The sequence below is a fragment of the Stigmatopora argus genome, chromosome 8 (genome assembly GCF_051989625.1).
Source record: "Stigmatopora argus isolate UIUO_Sarg chromosome 8, RoL_Sarg_1.0, whole genome shotgun sequence".
NCBI classification, from domain to species: Eukaryota; Metazoa; Chordata; class Actinopteri; order Syngnathiformes; family Syngnathidae; genus Stigmatopora; species Stigmatopora argus.
In genome coordinates this window covers 2,995,104-3,012,726 of record NC_135394.1, presented here as the reverse complement: position 1 = coordinate 3,012,726, position 17,623 = coordinate 2,995,104, and the positions used below count along the sequence as shown (strand labels likewise).

The 17,623-nt window shown below is 38.0% G+C and overlaps 1 protein-coding gene and 22 non-coding genes across 25 annotated transcripts in view; 22 read left to right on the top strand and 1 right to left on the bottom strand.

Moving 5' to 3' along the window:
- Nucleotides 1-17,623, bottom strand: part of ddah1 (dimethylarginine dimethylaminohydrolase 1) — an 82,265-nt gene that overhangs the window by 18,342 nt on the left and 46,300 nt on the right. The gene's annotated exons all lie outside the window — the stretch shown is intronic.
- Nucleotides 60-130, top strand: trnag-gcc (transfer RNA glycine (anticodon GCC)). The gene has a single exon. It is a non-coding gene; the product is annotated as a tRNA-Gly (tRNA).
- Nucleotides 422-492, top strand: trnag-gcc (transfer RNA glycine (anticodon GCC)). Its single transcript has one exon. It is a non-coding gene; the product is annotated as a tRNA-Gly (tRNA).
- On the top strand, nucleotides 1,149-1,219 carry trnag-gcc (transfer RNA glycine (anticodon GCC)). Its single transcript has one exon. It is a non-coding gene; the product is annotated as a tRNA-Gly (tRNA).
- On the top strand, nucleotides 2,935-3,005 carry trnag-ccc (transfer RNA glycine (anticodon CCC)). Its single transcript has one exon. It is a non-coding gene; the product is annotated as a tRNA-Gly (tRNA).
- trnag-gcc (transfer RNA glycine (anticodon GCC)) lies at nucleotides 3,994-4,064 on the top strand. Its single transcript has one exon. It is a non-coding gene; the product is annotated as a tRNA-Gly (tRNA).
- trnag-ccc (transfer RNA glycine (anticodon CCC)) lies at nucleotides 5,151-5,221 on the top strand. Its single transcript has one exon. It is a non-coding gene; the product is annotated as a tRNA-Gly (tRNA).
- trnag-ccc (transfer RNA glycine (anticodon CCC)) lies at nucleotides 5,504-5,574 on the top strand. Its single transcript has one exon. It is a non-coding gene; the product is annotated as a tRNA-Gly (tRNA).
- Nucleotides 6,210-6,280, top strand: trnag-gcc (transfer RNA glycine (anticodon GCC)). The gene has a single exon. It is a non-coding gene; the product is annotated as a tRNA-Gly (tRNA).
- On the top strand, nucleotides 7,290-7,360 carry trnag-gcc (transfer RNA glycine (anticodon GCC)). Its single transcript has one exon. It is a non-coding gene; the product is annotated as a tRNA-Gly (tRNA).
- trnag-ccc (transfer RNA glycine (anticodon CCC)) lies at nucleotides 7,731-7,801 on the top strand. Its single transcript has one exon. It is a non-coding gene; the product is annotated as a tRNA-Gly (tRNA).
- On the top strand, nucleotides 8,084-8,154 carry trnag-gcc (transfer RNA glycine (anticodon GCC)). Its single transcript has one exon. It is a non-coding gene; the product is annotated as a tRNA-Gly (tRNA).
- trnaa-ggc (transfer RNA alanine (anticodon GGC)) lies at nucleotides 8,447-8,517 on the top strand. The gene has a single exon. It is a non-coding gene; the product is annotated as a tRNA-Ala (tRNA).
- On the top strand, nucleotides 10,233-10,303 carry trnag-ccc (transfer RNA glycine (anticodon CCC)). Its single transcript has one exon. It is a non-coding gene; the product is annotated as a tRNA-Gly (tRNA).
- On the top strand, nucleotides 11,292-11,362 carry trnag-gcc (transfer RNA glycine (anticodon GCC)). Its single transcript has one exon. It is a non-coding gene; the product is annotated as a tRNA-Gly (tRNA).
- On the top strand, nucleotides 12,449-12,519 carry trnag-ccc (transfer RNA glycine (anticodon CCC)). Its single transcript has one exon. It is a non-coding gene; the product is annotated as a tRNA-Gly (tRNA).
- trnag-ccc (transfer RNA glycine (anticodon CCC)) lies at nucleotides 12,802-12,872 on the top strand. The gene has a single exon. It is a non-coding gene; the product is annotated as a tRNA-Gly (tRNA).
- On the top strand, nucleotides 13,508-13,578 carry trnag-gcc (transfer RNA glycine (anticodon GCC)). Its single transcript has one exon. It is a non-coding gene; the product is annotated as a tRNA-Gly (tRNA).
- trnag-gcc (transfer RNA glycine (anticodon GCC)) lies at nucleotides 14,588-14,658 on the top strand. The gene has a single exon. It is a non-coding gene; the product is annotated as a tRNA-Gly (tRNA).
- trnag-ccc (transfer RNA glycine (anticodon CCC)) lies at nucleotides 15,029-15,099 on the top strand. The gene has a single exon. It is a non-coding gene; the product is annotated as a tRNA-Gly (tRNA).
- trnag-gcc (transfer RNA glycine (anticodon GCC)) lies at nucleotides 15,382-15,452 on the top strand. Its single transcript has one exon. It is a non-coding gene; the product is annotated as a tRNA-Gly (tRNA).
- On the top strand, nucleotides 15,745-15,815 carry trnaa-ggc (transfer RNA alanine (anticodon GGC)). The gene has a single exon. It is a non-coding gene; the product is annotated as a tRNA-Ala (tRNA).
- On the top strand, nucleotides 16,473-16,543 carry trnag-gcc (transfer RNA glycine (anticodon GCC)). Its single transcript has one exon. It is a non-coding gene; the product is annotated as a tRNA-Gly (tRNA).

Sequence of the window (17,623 nt, the reverse complement as noted above, 5' to 3'; positions counted from 1 at the left end):
TTTGACTGTCAATCTTCTTACTATAATGTGTACATTTTCACAACACTGCCTTTCCAAAGGCATTGGTAGTTCAGTGGTAGAATTCTCGCTTGCCATGCGAGAGGCCTGGGTCCGATTCCCAGCCAGTGCACTGTGTATATGCATTACCCGATTGGTTATCTGTCTATTTTAGAGATGTGAAACTATGAAGACATGATGTGAAAAATTTCTCGAACCCTCTTTTATTGCTTCATATAGTTGCAATGACGTCATCTTTGCATTTTTCGGAAGTTTGATCAGTTCTCGCAATAGTTTCCGTTTATTAACTATCAAATGTAACTTTTTGATGAAGTTCAGATTTTGAACGATAAGAAAGTTTAGCTTTGACTGTCAATCTTCTTACTATATTGTGTACTTTTTCACAACAAAGGTTTTCCAAAAGGCATTGGTAGTTCAGTGGTAGAATTCTCGCTTGCCATGCGAGAGGCCTGGGTCCGATTCCCAGCCAGTGCACTGTGTATATGCAATACCCAATTGATTATCTGTCTATTTTAGAGATGCGAAACGATGAAGACATGATGTGAAAACTTTCTCGAACCCTGCTTTATTGCTTCATATAGTTGCAATGATGTCATCTTTGCATTTTTTTCGGAAGTTTGATCAGTTCTCGCAATAGTTTCCGTTTATTAACTATCAAATGTAACTTTTTGATGAAGTTCAGATTTTGAACGATAAGAAAGTTTAGCTTTGACTGTCAATCTTCTTACTATATTGTGTACTTTTTCACAACACAGGTTTTCCAAAAGGCATTGGTAGTTCAGTGGTAGAATTCTCGCTTGCCATGCGAGAGGCGTGGGTCCGATTCCCAGCCAGTGTGCTGTATATATACATTACCCGATTGGTAATCTGTCTATTTTAGAGATGCGAAACGATGAAGACATGATGTGAAAACTTTCTCGAACCCTGCTTTATTGCTTCATATAGTTGCAATGATGTCATCTTTGCATTTTTTTCGGAAGTTTGATCAGTTCTCGCAATAGTTTCCGTTTATTAACTATCAAATTTAACTTTTTGATGAAGTTCAGTTTTTGAACGATAAGAAAGTCTAGCTTTGACTGTCAATCTTCTTACAATAATGTGTACTTTTTCACAACACTGCCTTTCCAAAGGCATTGGTAGTTCAGTGGTAGAATTCTCGCTTGCCATGCGAGAGGCCTGGGTCCGATTCCCAGCCAGTGCACTGTGTATATGCATTACCCAAATGGTTATCTGTCTATTCTAGAGATGCAAAAACGATGAAGACATGATGTGAAAAATTTCTTGAACCCTTCTTTATTGCTTCATATAGTTGCAATGACGTCAACTTTGCATTTTTTTCGGAAGTTTGATCAGTTCTCGCAATAGTTTCCGTTTATTAACTATCAAATTTAACTTTTTGATGAAGTTCAGATTTTGAACGATAAGAAAGTCTAGCTTTGACTGTGTTGGAATAATCATTATTATAAATGTGTTTGCAATGCTTACTTAGGAATAGAAAGCCTTATTATAAACATGCTTACTATATTAATCAATATATTTGCTTATTAGGAATAGTAATGCTCATCCTGAATGTGTAACAATATTAAACAACATATATATGTGTTGAACGCTGTGCTTTTATGTTAGAGTTATTTGTATTAATAAAAGCCATTTTAATGCATGCCTTGCTAAAGTAAGGACTGGTTCACATCAAGAGGACAGGGAATGGCCATGGGCATGGAGAGGTCTCACAACAATTGCTCTTGGGAACTGCGAACTGTTTTCGGCTTCAGAGGACTCACGACAGGTGCTCTTGGGAACTGAGGACTGTTTACGGCTTCGGAAGATGGTCTCACAACAAGCGCTCTTGGGAACCAAGGACTGTTTCGGGACGATTCGACAGGACCTACAATTGTTTTGATAACTGTGCAAAATTGTTGTGAGACTCTACGAATGTTTAGAATTCTGTGGGGCATGGCGTTAAAACCTTATGAATAAATTAGCGAAACGGACTTCGAGTTGTTAGAATAATCTTGACCGGAGTCGCGGATGGATGTATTCTCTTCTTGCAAGAATTAAATGGTGATGTGACTACAGATGCCTTTTTTATTGAAAGCTGAATTGGAAATACCGAAGGATAAACATACAATTGGATGAACCTAACAGACTGTCAAACTTCTTACTATATTTTGTACTTTTTCACAACATGTTTTTTCCAAAGGCATTGGTAGTTCAGTGGTAGAATTCTCGCTTGCCATGCGAGAGGCGTGGGTCCGATTCCCAGCCAGTGTGCTGTATATATACATTACCCGATTGGTAATCTGTCTATTTTAGAAATGTGAAACGATGAAGACATGCTGTGAAAAAATTCTCAAACCCTGCTTCATTGCTTCATATAGTTGCAATGACGTCATCTTTGCATTTTTTTCGGAAGTTTGATCAGTTCTCGCAATAGTTCCCGTTTATTAACTATCAAATTTAACTTTTTGATGAAGTTCAGATTTTGAACGATAAGAAAGTCTAGCTTTGACTGTCAATATTCTAACTATATTGTGTACTTTTTCACAAGACAGCTTTTCCAAAGGCATTGGTAGTTCAGTGGTAGATTTCGCGCTTGCCATGCGAGAGGCCTGGGTCCGATTCCCAGCCAGTGCACTGTGTATATGCATTACCCGATTGGTTATCTGTCTATTTTAGAAATGTGAAACGATGAAGACATGCTGTGAAACATTTCTCAAACCCTGCTTCATATAGTTGCAATGACGTCCTCTTTGCATTTTTCGGAAGTATGATCAGTTCTCGTAATAGTTTCCGTTTATTAACTAACAAATTTAACTTTTTGATGAAGTTCAGTTTTTGAACGATAAGAAAGTCTCGCTTTGACTGTCAATCTTCTTACTATAATGTGTACTTTTTCACAACAGTGCCTTTCCAAAGGCATTGGTAGTTCAGTGGTAGAATTCTCGCTTCCCATGCGAGAGGCCTGGGTCCGATTCCCAGCCAGTGCACTGTGTATTTGCAGTACCCAAATGGTTATCTGTCTATTTTAGAGATGCGAAACGATGAAGACATGCTGTGAAACATTTCTCAAACCCTGCTTCATATAGTTGCAATGACGTGATCTTTGCATTTTTCGGAAGTATGATCAGTTCTCGTAATAGTTTCCGTTTATTAACTATCAAATTCAACTTTTTAATGAAGTTCAGATTTTGAACGATAAGAAAGTCTTGCTTTGACTGTCAATCTTCTTACTATATTGTGTACTTTTTCACAACACCGGTTTTCCAAAGGCATTGGTAGTTCAGTGGTAGGATTCTCGCTTGCCATGCGAGAGGCCTGTGTCCGATTCCCAGCCAGTGCACTGTGTATATGCATTACCCGATTGGTTATCTGTCTATTTTAGAAATTTGAAACGATGAAGACATGCTGTGAAACATTTCTCAAACCCTGCTTCATATAGTTGCAATGACGTGATCTTTGCATTTTTCGGAATTTTGATCAGTTCTCGGAATAGTTTCCGTTTATTAACTATCAAATTTAACTTTTTGATGAAGTTCAGTTTTTGAACGATAAGAAAGTCTAGCTTTGATTGTCAATCTTCTTACAATAATGTGTACTTTTTCACAACACTGCCTTTCCAAAGGCATTGGTAGTTCAGTGGTAGAATTCTCGCTTGCCATGCAAGAGGCCCGTGTCCGATTCCCAGCCAGTGCACTGTGTATATGCATTACCCGATTGGTTATCTGTCTATTTTAGAAATTTGAAACGATGAAGACATGCTGTGAAACATTTCTCAAACCCTGCTTCATATAGTTGCAATGACGTGATCTTTGCATTTTTCGGAATTTTGATCAGTTCTCGGAATAGTTTCCGTTTATTAACTATCAAATTTAACTTTTTGATGAAGTTCAGTTTTTGAACGATAAGAAAGTCTAGCTTTGATTGTCAATCTTCTTACAATAATGTGTACTTTTTCACAACACTGCCTTTCCAAAGGCATTGGTAGTTCAGTGGTAGAATTCTCGCTTGCCATGCAAGAGGCCTGGGTTCGATTCCCAGCCAGTGCACTGTGTATATGCATTACCCAATTGGTTATCTGTCTACTTTAGAGATGCGAAACGATGAAGACATGATGTGAAAAAATTCTCGAACCCGGCTTTATTGCTTCATATAGTTGCAATGACGTCATCTGTGCATTTTTTCCGGAAGTTTGATCAGTTCTCGCAATAGTTTCCGTTTATTAACTATCAAATTTAACTTTTTGATGAAGTTCAGTTTTCGAACGATAAGAAAGTCTAGCTTTGACTGTCAATATTCTTACTATATTGTGTACTTTTTCACAAGACAGCTTTTCCAAAGGCATTGGTACTTCAGTGGTAGGATTCTCGCTTGCCATGCGAGAGGACTGGGTCCGATTCTCAGCCAGTGCACTGTGTATATGCATTATCCAAATGGTTATCTGTCTATTTTAGAGATGCGAAACGATGAAGACATGCTGTGAAACATTTCTCAAACCCTGCTTCATATAGTTGCAATGACGTGATCTTTGCATTTTTCGGAATTTTGATCAGTTCTCGCAATAGTTTCCGTTTATTAACTATCAAATTTAACTTTTTGATGAAGTTCAGTTTTTGAACGATAAGAAAGTCTAGCTTTGATTGTCAATCTTCTTACAATAATGTGTACTTTTTCACAACACTGCCTTTCCAAAGGCATTGGTAGTTCAGTGGTAGAATTCTCGCTTGCCATGCAAGAGGCCTGCGTTCGATTCCCAGCCAGTGCACTGTGTATATGCATTACCCAATTGGTTATCTGTCTACTTTAGAGATGCGAAACGATGAAGACATGATGTGAAAAAATTCTCGAACCCTGCTTTATTGCTTCATATAGTTGCAATGACGTCATCTGTGCATTTTTTCCGGAAGTTTGATCAGTTCTCGCAATAGTTTCTCAAACCCTGCTTCATATAGTTGCAATGACGTCCTCTTTGCATTTTTCGGAAGTATGATCAGTTCTCGTAATAGTTTCCGTTTATTAACTATCAAATTTAACTTTTTGATGAAGTTCAGTTTTTGAACGATAAGAAAGTCTCGCGTTGACTGTCAATCTTCTTACTATAATGTGTACTTTTTCACAACAGTGCCTTTCCAAAGGCATTGGTAGTTCAGTGGTAGAATTCTCGCTTCCCATGCGAGAGGCCTGGGTCCGATTCCCAGCCAGTGCACTGTGTATATGCATTACCCGATTGGTTATATGTCTATTTTAGAGATGCGAAACGATGAAGACATGCTGTGAAACATTTCTCAAACCCTGCTTCATATAGTTGCAATGACGTGATCTTTGCATTTTTCGGAAGTATGATCAGTTCTCGTAATAGTTTCCGTTTATTAACTATCAAATTTAACTTTTTGATGAAGTTCAGATTTTGAACGATAAGAAAGTCTAGCTTTGACTGTCAATCTTCTTACTATAATGTGTACTCTTTCACAACAGTGCCTTTCCAAAGGCATTGGTAGTTCAGTGGTAGAATTCTCGCTTCCCATGCGAGAGGCCTGGGTCCGATTCCCAGCCAGTGCACTGTGTATTTGCAGTACCCAAATGGTTATCTGTCTATTTTAGAGATGCGAAACGATGAAGACATGCTGTGAAACATTTCTCAAACCCTGCTTCATATAGTTGCAATGACGTGAGCTTTGCATTTTTCGGAAGTATGATCAGTTCTCGTAATAGTTTCCGTTTATTAACTATCAAATTCAACTTTTTAATGAAGTTCAGATTTTGAACGATAAGAAAGTCTAGCTTTGACTGTCAATCTTCTTACTATATTGTGTACTTTTTCACAACACCGGTTTTCCAAAGGCATTGGTAGTTCAGTGGTAGGATTCTCGCTTGCCATGCGAGAGGCCTGTGTCCGATTCCCAGCCAGTGCACTGTGTATATGCATTACCCGATTGGTTATCTGTCTATTTTAGAAATGTGAAACGATGAAGACATGCTGTGAAACATTTCTCAAACCCTGCTTCATATAGTTGCAATGACGTGATCTTTGAATTTTTCGGAATTTTGATCAGTTCTCGGAATAGTTTCAGTTTATTAACTATCAAATTTAACTTTTTGATGAAGTTCAGTTTTTGAACGATAAGAAAGTCTAGCTTTGATTGTCAATCTTCTTACAATAATGTGTACTTTTTCACAACACTGCCTTTCCAAAGGCATTGGTAGTTCAGTGGTAGAATTCTCGCTTGCCATGCAAGAGGCCTGGGTTCGATTCCCAGCCAGTGCACTGTGTATATGCATTACCCAATTGGTTATCTGTCTACTTTAGAGATGCGAAACGATGAAGACATGATGTGAAAAAATTCTCGAACCCGGCTTTATTGCTTCATATAGTTGCAATGACGTCATCTGTGCATTTTTTCCGGAAGTTTGATCAGTTCTCGCAATAGTTTCCGTTTATTAACTATCAAATTTAACTTTTTGATGAAGTTCAGTTTTTGAACGATAAGAAAGTCTAGCTTTGACTGTCAATATTCTTACTATATTGTGTACTTTTTCACAAGACAGCTTTTCCAAAGGCATTGGTACTTCAGTGGTAGGATTCTCGCTTGCCATGCGAGAGGACTGGGTCCGATTCTCAGCCAGTGCACTGTGTATATGCATTATCCAAATGGTTATCTGTCTATTTTAGAGATGCGAAACGATGAAGACATGATGTGAAAAAATTCTCGAACCCTGCTTTATTGCTTCATATAGTTGCAATGACGTCATCTCTTGCATTTTTTTCGGAAGTTTGATCAGTTCTCGCAATAGTTTCCGTTTATTAACTATCAAATTTAACTTTTTGATGAAGTTCAGTTTTTGAACGATAAGAAAGTCTAACTTTGACTGTCAATCTTCTTACTATATTGTGTACTTTTTCACAACACAGCTTTTCCAAATGCATTGGTAGTTCAGTGGTAGAATTCTCGCTTGCCATGCGAGAGGCGTGGGTCCGATTCCCAGCCAGTGCGCTGTGTATATGCATTACCCGATTGGTTATCTGTCTATTTTAGAAATGTGAAACGATGAAGACATGCTGTGAAACATTTCTCAAACCCTGCTTCATATAGTTGCAATGACGTGATCTTTGCATTTTTCGGAATTTTGATCAGTTCTCGCAATAGTTTCCGTTTATTAACTATCAAATTTAACTTTTTGATGAAGTTCAGTTTTTGAACGATAAGAAAGTCTAGCTTTGATTGTCAATCTTCTTACAATAATGTGTACTTTTTCACAACACGGCCTTTCCAAAGGCATTGGTAGTTCAGTGGTAGAATTCTCGCTTGCCATGCAAGAGGCCTGGGTTCGATTCCCAGCCGGTGCACTGTGTATATGCATTACCCAATTGGTTATCTGTCTACTTTAGAGATGCGAAACGATGAAGACATGATGTGAAAAAATTCTCGAACCCTGCTTTATTGCTTCATATAGTTGCAATGACGTCATCTGTGCATTTTTTCCGGAAGTTTGATCAGTTCTCGCAATAGTTTCTCAAACCCTGCTTCATATAGTTGCAATGACGTCCTCTTTGCATTTTTCGGAAGTATGATCAGTTCTCGTAATAGTTTCCGTTTATTAACTATCAAATTTAACTTTTTGATGAAGTTCAGTTTTTGAACGATAAGAAAGTCTCGCTTTGACTGTCAATCTTCTTACTATAATGTGTACTTTTTCACAACAGTGCCTTTCCAAAGGCATTGGTAGTTCAGTGGTAGAATTCTCGCTTCCCATGCGAGAGGCCTGGGTCCGATTCCCAGCCAGTGCACTGTGTATATGCATTACCCGATTGGTTATATGTCTATTTTAGAGATGCGAAACGATGAAGACATGCTGTGAAACATTTCTCAAACCCTGCTTCATATAGTTGCAATGACGTGATCTTTGCATTTTTCGGAAGTATGATCAGTTCTCGTAATAGTTTCCGTTTATTAACTATCAAATTTAACTTTTTGATGAAGTTCAGATTTTGAACGATAAGAAAGTCTAGCTTTGACTGTCAATCTTCTTACAATAATGTGTACTTTTTCACAACACTGCCTTTCCAAAGGCATTGGTAGTTCAGTGGTAGAATTCTCGCTTGCCATGCGAGAGGCCTGGGTTCGATTCCCAGCCAGTGCACTGTGTATATGCATTACCCAATTGGTTATCTGTCTACTTAAGAGATGCGAAACGATGAAGACATGATGTGAAAAAATTCTCAAACCCTGCTTTATTGCTTCATATAGTTGCAATGACGTCATCTGTGCATTTTTTCCGGAAGTTTGATCAGTTCTCGCAATAGTTTCCGTTTATTAACTATCAAATTTAACTTTTTGATGAAGTTCAGTTTTTGAACGATAAGAAAGTCTAGCTTTGACTGTCAATCTTCTTACAATAATGTGTACTTTTTCACAACACTGCCTTTCCAAAGGCATTGGTAGTTCAGTGGTAGAATTCTCGCTTGGCATGCGAGAGGCCTGGGTCTGATTCCCAGCCAGTGCACTGTGTATATGCATTACCCAATTGGTTATCTGTCTACTTTAGAGATGTGAATCGATGAAGACATGATGTGAAAAATTTCTCGAACCCTGCTTTATTGCTTCATATAGTTGCAATGACGTTATCTCTTGCATTTTTTTCGGAAGTTTGATCAGTTATCGCAATAGTTTCCGTTTATTAACTATCAAATTTAACTTTTTGATGAAGTTCAGTTTTTGAACGATAAGAAAGTCTAGCTTTGACTGTGTTGGAATAATCATTATTATAAATGTGTTTGCAATGCTTACTTAGGAATAGAAAGCCTTATTATAAACATGCTTACTATATTAATCAATATATTTGCTTATTAGGAATAGTAATGCTCATCCTGAATGTGTAACAATATTAAACAACATATATATGTGTTGAACGCTGTGCTTTTATGTTAGAGTTATTTGTATTAATAAAAGCCATTTTAATGCATGCCTTGCTAAAGTAAGGACTGGTTCACATCAAGAGGACAGGGAATGGCCATGGGCATGGAGAGGTCTCACAACAATTGCTCTTGGGAACTGCGAACTGTTTTCGGCTTCAGAGGACTCACGACAGGTGCTCTTGGGAACTGAGGACTGTTTACGGCTTCGGAAGATGGTCTCACAACAAGCGCTCTTGGGAACCAAGGACTGTTTCGGGACGATTCGACAGGACCTACAATTGTTTTGATAACTGTGCAAAATTGTTGTGAGACTCTACGAATGTTTAGAATTCTGTGGGGCATGGCGTTAAAACCTTATGAATAAATTAGCGAAACGGACTTCGAGTTGTTAGAATAATCTTGACCGGAGTCGCGGATGGATGTATTCTCTTCTTGCAAGAATTAAATGGTGATGTGACTACAGATGCCTTTTTTATTGAAAGCTGAATTGGAAATACCGAAGGATAAACATACAATTGGATGAACCTAACAGACTGTCAAACTTCTTACTATATTTTGTACTTTTTCACAACATGTTTTTTCCAAAGGCATTGGTAGTTCAGTGGTAGAATTCTCGCTTGCCATGCGAGAGGCGTGGGTCCGATTCCCAGCCAGTGTGCTGTATATATACATTACCCGATTGGTAATCTGTCTATTTTAGAAATGTGAAACGATGAAGACATGCTGTGAAAAAATTCTCAAACCCTGCTTCATTGCTTCATATAGTTGCAATGACGTCATCTTTGCATTTTTTTCGGAAGTTTGATCAGTTCTCGCAATAGTTCCCGTTTATTAACTATCAAATTTAACTTTTTGATGAAGTTCAGATTTTGAACGATAAGAAAGTCTAGCTTTGACTGTCAATATTCTAACTATATTGTGTACTTTTTCACAAGACAGCTTTTCCAAAGGCATTGGTAGTTCAGTGGTAGATTTCGCGCTTGCCATGCGAGAGGCCTGGGTCCGATTCCCAGCCAGTGCACTGTGTATATGCATTACCCGATTGGTTATCTGTCTATTTTAGAAATGTGAAACGATGAAGACATGCTGTGAAACATTTCTCAAACCCTGCTTCATATAGTTGCAATGACGTCCTCTTTGCATTTTTCGGAAGTATGATCAGTTCTCGTAATAGTTTCCGTTTATTAACTAACAAATTTAACTTTTTGATGAAGTTCAGTTTTTGAACGATAAGAAAGTCTCGCTTTGACTGTCAATCTTCTTACTATAATGTGTACTTTTTCACAACAGTGCCTTTCCAAAGGCATTGGTAGTTCAGTGGTAGAATTCTCGCTTCCCATGCGAGAGGCCTGGGTCCGATTCCCAGCCAGTGCACTGTGTATTTGCAGTACCCAAATGGTTATCTGTCTATTTTAGAGATGCGAAACGATGAAGACATGCTGTGAAACATTTCTCAAACCCTGCTTCATATAGTTGCAATGACGTGATCTTTGCATTTTTCGGAAGTATGATCAGTTCTCGTAATAGTTTCCGTTTATTAACTATCAAATTCAACTTTTTAATGAAGTTCAGATTTTGAACGATAAGAAAGTCTTGCTTTGACTGTCAATCTTCTTACTATATTGTGTACTTTTTCACAACACCGGTTTTCCAAAGGCATTGGTAGTTCAGTGGTAGGATTCTCGCTTGCCATGCGAGAGGCCTGTGTCCGATTCCCAGCCAGTGCACTGTGTATATGCATTACCCGATTGGTTATCTGTCTATTTTAGAAATTTGAAACGATGAAGACATGCTGTGAAACATTTCTCAAACCCTGCTTCATATAGTTGCAATGACGTGATCTTTGCATTTTTCGGAATTTTGATCAGTTCTCGGAATAGTTTCCGTTTATTAACTATCAAATTTAACTTTTTGATGAAGTTCAGTTTTTGAACGATAAGAAAGTCTAGCTTTGATTGTCAATCTTCTTACAATAATGTGTACTTTTTCACAACACTGCCTTTCCAAAGGCATTGGTAGTTCAGTGGTAGAATTCTCGCTTGCCATGCAAGAGGCCCGTGTCCGATTCCCAGCCAGTGCACTGTGTATATGCATTACCCGATTGGTTATCTGTCTATTTTAGAAATTTGAAACGATGAAGACATGCTGTGAAACATTTCTCAAACCCTGCTTCATATAGTTGCAATGACGTGATCTTTGCATTTTTCGGAATTTTGATCAGTTCTCGGAATAGTTTCCGTTTATTAACTATCAAATTTAACTTTTTGATGAAGTTCAGTTTTTGAACGATAAGAAAGTCTAGCTTTGATTGTCAATCTTCTTACAATAATGTGTACTTTTTCACAACACTGCCTTTCCAAAGGCATTGGTAGTTCAGTGGTAGAATTCTCGCTTGCCATGCAAGAGGCCTGGGTTCGATTCCCAGCCAGTGCACTGTGTATATGCATTACCCAATTGGTTATCTGTCTACTTTAGAGATGCGAAACGATGAAGACATGATGTGAAAAAATTCTCGAACCCGGCTTTATTGCTTCATATAGTTGCAATGACGTCATCTGTGCATTTTTTCCGGAAGTTTGATCAGTTCTCGCAATAGTTTCCGTTTATTAACTATCAAATTTAACTTTTTGATGAAGTTCAGTTTTCGAACGATAAGAAAGTCTAGCTTTGACTGTCAATATTCTTACTATATTGTGTACTTTTTCACAAGACAGCTTTTCCAAAGGCATTGGTACTTCAGTGGTAGGATTCTCGCTTGCCATGCGAGAGGACTGGGTCCGATTCTCAGCCAGTGCACTGTGTATATGCATTATCCAAATGGTTATCTGTCTATTTTAGAGATGCGAAACGATGAAGACATGCTGTGAAACATTTCTCAAACCCTGCTTCATATAGTTGCAATGACGTGATCTTTGCATTTTTCGGAATTTTGATCAGTTCTCGCAATAGTTTCCGTTTATTAACTATCAAATTTAACTTTTTGATGAAGTTCAGTTTTTGAACGATAAGAAAGTCTAGCTTTGATTGTCAATCTTCTTACAATAATGTGTACTTTTTCACAACACTGCCTTTCCAAAGGCATTGGTAGTTCAGTGGTAGAATTCTCGCTTGCCATGCAAGAGGCCTGCGTTCGATTCCCAGCCAGTGCACTGTGTATATGCATTACCCAATTGGTTATCTGTCTACTTTAGAGATGCGAAACGATGAAGACATGATGTGAAAAAATTCTCGAACCCTGCTTTATTGCTTCATATAGTTGCAATGACGTCATCTGTGCATTTTTTCCGGAAGTTTGATCAGTTCTCGCAATAGTTTCTCAAACCCTGCTTCATATAGTTGCAATGACGTCCTCTTTGCATTTTTCGGAAGTATGATCAGTTCTCGTAATAGTTTCCGTTTATTAACTATCAAATTTAACTTTTTGATGAAGTTCAGTTTTTGAACGATAAGAAAGTCTCGCGTTGACTGTCAATCTTCTTACTATAATGTGTACTTTTTCACAACAGTGCCTTTCCAAAGGCATTGGTAGTTCAGTGGTAGAATTCTCGCTTCCCATGCGAGAGGCCTGGGTCCGATTCCCAGCCAGTGCACTGTGTATATGCATTACCCGATTGGTTATATGTCTATTTTAGAGATGCGAAACGATGAAGACATGCTGTGAAACATTTCTCAAACCCTGCTTCATATAGTTGCAATGACGTGATCTTTGCATTTTTCGGAAGTATGATCAGTTCTCGTAATAGTTTCCGTTTATTAACTATCAAATTTAACTTTTTGATGAAGTTCAGATTTTGAACGATAAGAAAGTCTAGCTTTGACTGTCAATCTTCTTACTATAATGTGTACTCTTTCACAACAGTGCCTTTCCAAAGGCATTGGTAGTTCAGTGGTAGAATTCTCGCTTCCCATGCGAGAGGCCTGGGTCCGATTCCCAGCCAGTGCACTGTGTATTTGCAGTACCCAAATGGTTATCTGTCTATTTTAGAGATGCGAAACGATGAAGACATGCTGTGAAACATTTCTCAAACCCTGCTTCATATAGTTGCAATGACGTGAGCTTTGCATTTTTCGGAAGTATGATCAGTTCTCGTAATAGTTTCCGTTTATTAACTATCAAATTCAACTTTTTAATGAAGTTCAGATTTTGAACGATAAGAAAGTCTAGCTTTGACTGTCAATCTTCTTACTATATTGTGTACTTTTTCACAACACCGGTTTTCCAAAGGCATTGGTAGTTCAGTGGTAGGATTCTCGCTTGCCATGCGAGAGGCCTGTGTCCGATTCCCAGCCAGTGCACTGTGTATATGCATTACCCGATTGGTTATCTGTCTATTTTAGAAATGTGAAACGATGAAGACATGCTGTGAAACATTTCTCAAACCCTGCTTCATATAGTTGCAATGACGTGATCTTTGAATTTTTCGGAATTTTGATCAGTTCTCGGAATAGTTTCAGTTTATTAACTATCAAATTTAACTTTTTGATGAAGTTCAGTTTTTGAACGATAAGAAAGTCTAGCTTTGATTGTCAATCTTCTTACAATAATGTGTACTTTTTCACAACACTGCCTTTCCAAAGGCATTGGTAGTTCAGTGGTAGAATTCTCGCTTGCCATGCAAGAGGCCTGGGTTCGATTCCCAGCCAGTGCACTGTGTATATGCATTACCCAATTGGTTATCTGTCTACTTTAGAGATGCGAAACGATGAAGACATGATGTGAAAAAATTCTCGAACCCGGCTTTATTGCTTCATATAGTTGCAATGACGTCATCTGTGCATTTTTTCCGGAAGTTTGATCAGTTCTCGCAATAGTTTCCGTTTATTAACTATCAAATTTAACTTTTTGATGAAGTTCAGTTTTTGAACGATAAGAAAGTCTAGCTTTGACTGTCAATATTCTTACTATATTGTGTACTTTTTCACAAGACAGCTTTTCCAAAGGCATTGGTACTTCAGTGGTAGGATTCTCGCTTGCCATGCGAGAGGACTGGGTCCGATTCTCAGCCAGTGCACTGTGTATATGCATTATCCAAATGGTTATCTGTCTATTTTAGAGATGCGAAACGATGAAGACATGATGTGAAAAAATTCTCGAACCCTGCTTTATTGCTTCATATAGTTGCAATGACGTCATCTCTTGCATTTTTTTCGGAAGTTTGATCAGTTCTCGCAATAGTTTCCGTTTATTAACTATCAAATTTAACTTTTTGATGAAGTTCAGTTTTTGAACGATAAGAAAGTCTAACTTTGACTGTCAATCTTCTTACTATATTGTGTACTTTTTCACAACACAGCTTTTCCAAATGCATTGGTAGTTCAGTGGTAGAATTCTCGCTTGCCATGCGAGAGGCGTGGGTCCGATTCCCAGCCAGTGCGCTGTGTATATGCATTACCCGATTGGTTATCTGTCTATTTTAGAAATGTGAAACGATGAAGACATGCTGTGAAACATTTCTCAAACCCTGCTTCATATAGTTGCAATGACGTGATCTTTGCATTTTTCGGAATTTTGATCAGTTCTCGCAATAGTTTCCGTTTATTAACTATCAAATTTAACTTTTTGATGAAGTTCAGTTTTTGAACGATAAGAAAGTCTAGCTTTGATTGTCAATCTTCTTACAATAATGTGTACTTTTTCACAACACGGCCTTTCCAAAGGCATTGGTAGTTCAGTGGTAGAATTCTCGCTTGCCATGCAAGAGGCCTGGGTTCGATTCCCAGCCGGTGCACTGTGTATATGCATTACCCAATTGGTTATCTGTCTACTTTAGAGATGCGAAACGATGAAGACATGATGTGAAAAAATTCTCGAACCCTGCTTTATTGCTTCATATAGTTGCAATGACGTCATCTGTGCATTTTTTCCGGAAGTTTGATCAGTTCTCGCAATAGTTTCTCAAACCCTGCTTCATATAGTTGCAATGACGTCCTCTTTGCATTTTTCGGAAGTATGATCAGTTCTCGTAATAGTTTCCGTTTATTAACTATCAAATTTAACTTTTTGATGAAGTTCAGTTTTTGAACGATAAGAAAGTCTCGCTTTGACTGTCAATCTTCTTACTATAATGTGTACTTTTTCACAACAGTGCCTTTCCAAAGGCATTGGTAGTTCAGTGGTAGAATTCTCGCTTCCCATGCGAGAGGCCTGGGTCCGATTCCCAGCCAGTGCACTGTGTATATGCATTACCCGATTGGTTATATGTCTATTTTAGAGATGCGAAACGATGAAGACATGCTGTGAAACATTTCTCAAACCCTGCTTCATATAGTTGCAATGACGTGATCTTTGCATTTTTCGGAAGTATGATCAGTTCTCGTAATAGTTTCCGTTTATTAACTATCAAATTTAACTTTTTGATGAAGTTCAGATTTTGAACGATAAGAAAGTCTAGCTTTGACTGTCAATCTTCTTACAATAATGTGTACTTTTTCACAACACTGCCTTTCCAAAGGCATTGGTAGTTCAGTGGTAGAATTCTCGCTTGCCATGCGAGAGGCCTGGGTTCGATTCCCAGCCAGTGCACTGTGTATATGCATTACCCAATTGGTTATCTGTCTACTTAAGAGATGCGAAACGATGAAGACATGATGTGAAAAAATTCTCAAACCCTGCTTTATTGCTTCATATAGTTGCAATGACGTCATCTGTGCATTTTTTCCGGAAGTTTGATCAGTTCTCGCAATAGTTTCCGTTTATTAACTATCAAATTTAACTTTTTGATGAAGTTCAGTTTTTGAACGATAAGAAAGTCTAGCTTTGACTGTCAATCTTCTTACAATAATGTGTACTTTTTCACAACACTGCCTTTCCAAAGGCATTGGTAGTTCAGTGGTAGAATTCTCGCTTGGCATGCGAGAGGCCTGGGTCTGATTCCCAGCCAGTGCACTGTGTATATGCATTACCCAATTGGTTATCTGTCTACTTTAGAGATGTGAATCGATGAAGACATGATGTGAAAAATTTCTCGAACCCTGCTTTATTGCTTCATATAGTTGCAATGACGTTATCTCTTGCATTTTTTTCGGAAGTTTGATCAGTTATCGCAATAGTTTCCGTTTATTAACTATCAAATTTAACTTTTTGATGAAGTTCAGTTTTTGAACGATAAGAAAGTCTAGCTTTGACTGTCAATCTTCTTACAATAATGTGTACTTTTTCACAACAGTGCCTATCCAAAGGCATTGGTAGTTCAGTGGTAGAATTCTCGTTTGCCATGCGAGAGGCCTGGGTCCGATTCCCAGCCAGTGCACTGTGTATATGCATTACCCAAATGGTCATCTGTCTATTTTAGAGATGCGAAACGATGAAGACATGATCTGAAAAAATTCTCGAACCCTGCTTTATTGCTTCATATAGTTGCAATGACGTCATCTCTTGCATTTTTTTCGGAAGTTTGATCAGTTCTCGCAATAGTTTCCGTTTATTAACTATCAAATTTAACTTTTTGATGAAGTTCAGTTTTTGAACGATAAGAAAGTCTAACTTTGACTGTCAATCTTCTTACTATATTGTGTACTTTTTCACAACACAGCTTTTCCAAAGGCATTGGTAGTTCAGTGGTAGAATTCTCGCTTGCCATGCGAGAGGCCTGGGTCCGATTCCCAGCCAGTGCACTGTGTATATGCATTACCCGATTGGTTATCTGTCTATTTTAGAAATGTGAAACGATGAAGACATGCTGTGAAACATTTCTCAAACCATGCTTCATATAGTTGCAATGACGTCATCTTTGCATTTTTCGGAAGTTTGATCAGTTCTCGCAATAGTTTTCCTTTATTAACTATCAAATTTAACTTTTTGATGAAGTTCAGATTTTGTTTACCAGTCTGTTATAGAGATGCTAAATGGTGAAGCACATGCTGCGAAAATTTTCTCTCAGCCTGCTTCATTAATTCATATAGTTACAATGACATCATCTTTGAATTTAATCGGAAGTTTGACCAGTTCTCGAAAAAGTTTACGTTTCTTAACTATCATATTTAACTTTTTGCTGAAGTTCAGTTTTTGAATGATAAGGAAGTTTAGCTTTGACTGTCAATCTTCTTACTATATTGTGTACTTTTTCACATCACTACCTTTCCAAAGGCATTGGTAGTTCATTGGTAGAATTCTCCCTTGCCATGCAAGGGGCCTGGGTCCCATTCCCAGCCAGTGCACTGTATATATGCATTTGCCGAATGGTTACCAGTCTATTCTAGAAATGCTAACTGGCGAAGACATGCTGTGAAAATTTTCTCTCAGCCTGCTTCATTACTTCATATAGTTGCAATGACGTCATCTTTGAATTTAATCGGAAGTTTGACCAGTTCTCGAAAAAGTTTATGTTTATTAACTATCAAATTTAACTTTTTGATGAAGTTCAGTTTTTGAACGATGAGGAAGTTTAGCTTTGACTGTCAATCTTCTTACTATATTGCGTACTTTTTCACAATATTACCTTTTTGAAGGCATTGGTAGTTCAGTGGTAGATTTCTTGCTTGCCATGCGAGAGGCCTGGGTCCGATTCCCAGCCAGTGCACTGTGTATACGCATTAGCCGATTGGTTACCAGTCTATTATAGAGATGCTAAATGGTGAAGCACATGCTGTGAAAAATTTCTCACACCCTGCTTCATTGCTTCATATAGTTGCAATGACGTCATCTTTTAATTTAATCGGAAGTTTGACCAGTTCTCGCAATAGTTTACATTTATT